A 2,519-nucleotide genomic window follows, 5' to 3' on the forward strand; every position below is an offset into this window, starting at 1 on the left:
GTTTTTGACGTGCTACTAGTCTATGAACTCGTGACAACGTGTACTTCGTAACAGTACCTCGGTCAACATGAATTCCATCAGGAGCAAAAAGTCAACATTTAACCCTTTCTCGATCAACGACGGTCAAACCCAGTCAACCTTGGTCAAATTTGAGAAATTTCCGGTGTATTTCGGGACGGGGTGTTACATTGGCTTTGTTGGCTTTCCTAATCTTTTGAAGCTTCAATGGGTCCATGTCAGTGACAATTCTCTCATTTGTCATCTGAAGACCAACTTTTTCGAAATTCTCGGCAGTAAAAATCTTGGGTAAAGAAAGAACTTCTACGGATGCAAGAGAAATGTACACAATCAAAGTGCAAAATGGCAGAGAAGCTCACCAAAAAATAAATTTCAGTCTATCCTAACTGGCCTCGAATCCGGGACCTCGCAACCCCATTTGCCCGAACAAAAAATATTTTTTCTTCCAATATTTGTCACCAGAAGAAGTATTAGTAAATAATTTCTTGTTTTAGCTGGCATGCAAAATATAACGATGATAGTCCCGAAAAAATTCTCTCTTACTTCATACCAAAATAGAAGAGTATTTGCTCGCAGGTTAATATTATGAAGGTTAATCGAAATTTGAGGGGCTAAGAGAATACGCCATGTGTTGGGCATCAACTGGCCAGGAGAAAGATTGAAGGATGAAAGGAACTCACGAATAAAAGGAGGAAGACGAAGATGAATACCTAAGTCAAAAAAGTATTCATACAGGCATACACAACCAGGACGATGCGAGGGCGCACATTCTTCCTTTATGGTCGGAGTTAACCTAACCGAATCAGATATCCTATATTTAGTTCAGATACTACTTAACGCATCTACAATTTTATAAACAAAAATAAAGCTATTTAGATTGGCCTTCTTGTTCTTGGCTAAAGGAACAAATTCCTCATCTCCCTTACCTTCCTCGAATTCATCGGAAGGGATTGAATCGTGAGTATGTTTTGTCCTAGTTTCAGCCCAAGAGTTGTATGAATCATCACTAGAAAAAGACATATCACTGCTACTAACAGGTGAATCCCTATGTTCGCTAAAGGTTTCAACATTGTCCCTTGGAGTCGACATCTTAAGCCAGTGAAGGAAAACAGATGCACAACAAAAAAGAAAATCAAAATCAAAAGTTATGGCTAGAGAACTAACCAAGAAGTCAAAAGGAGCACCAAATGCGAAAGCGACTCAATGAAAAAGGGAAGTTAAAAGTTCAAGGACCCATGCCAGATCTTTTTCAATTCACACAGTTTCTGGAAAGAAATAATAAATTTATGGTTAGGGCTCCATTAGGCTCCACAAAATATTAAGTTACGAAATAACCTTTATAAAAGCTTACTACCGTCCTCTGTGCATCCAACGATTGGGATTATTAACATCATTTCAAAGAAGATTGAAAAGACGGAGAAGTCAAAAGGCGCCGATAAATGAAACGCCTTAAAAAAGGTTACAACACTTCCAAGTGACGTATCTCTACACTCGCAAGAGTTCGGGGGGGCTAATAGTATGGGTAAAATAATTCGATATGGACATGTCACAAGACACGTCAGCAAAGTTTGTCTAATAAGCAGTAATGTCAACAGTAGTATCCTAATAGCTACAGTACCTCGGTAAAAAGGGGGATGACTCGGATCAAAAGTCTGATACATCCAAAAGAATTAATCTCGGACATCTTAGCCAAGACAAATTATTTGAAGATAAGACATAATATTGTAGGATTCGATGTAAAAGCAGAACTACCCAAAACCCGAAAGAAGTATAGAAACAACAATACTTGAGTAAATGTCGGGATTTTCAAATCCTAAGAGAAAGGAGAATCCAATCAAGATAGGTCAAAATCTCGCAGAATCATTTCAAACATAATTCAAATGGAAGTCAAAACGGGATAACAGAATTACCAAAAAATCAGCCTGGATATTATTATCAATCAGATAAATCATCCAATTCAGGATTAAAAAGAGAAAAGGCAAAGGCATCCCCATTCAAGGTGCACACTAAAAAAGAAAATATTCAATCAACTGCAATTGTTGAGAGGACTGTGAGTTCGGAATCTGACTTAAGCATTGGAATGTCTTTGACCGGTACCACACTGGTGCCAAGGTTACTTTGGGTTCAAATCTCATAAATAAAAAAGACCTGAAGGATAGCAAAAAAAAAAATATATATATATATGTATGCAGTCCTTGTATGATATTGAGGTGCACATTTTTACAATTTAAAAAAAAAAAAAATCATCATCACTAGTATTATAAAGATGATCCATCATCTTTGTTTGTGTATACCTTAAAATTATATAAATATCTTCACCAAAGCATCTTTATATATATATATATATATATATTATATAGGAAATTATATATTATATTGGAATGCACATTTGGAACTGGACAAGCTTTCATGCTCAATCTCTTTCATGCTTGATTCGGCCAATCAATGGTCAAGCTTGAAAAGATAGGACAACATACCTAACCGTTTCAATGCAAATTGGT

The sequence above is a fragment of the Ziziphus jujuba genome, chromosome 2 (assembly GCF_031755915.1).
Source record: "Ziziphus jujuba cultivar Dongzao chromosome 2, ASM3175591v1".
NCBI lineage: Eukaryota > Viridiplantae > Streptophyta > Magnoliopsida > Rosales > Rhamnaceae > Ziziphus > Ziziphus jujuba.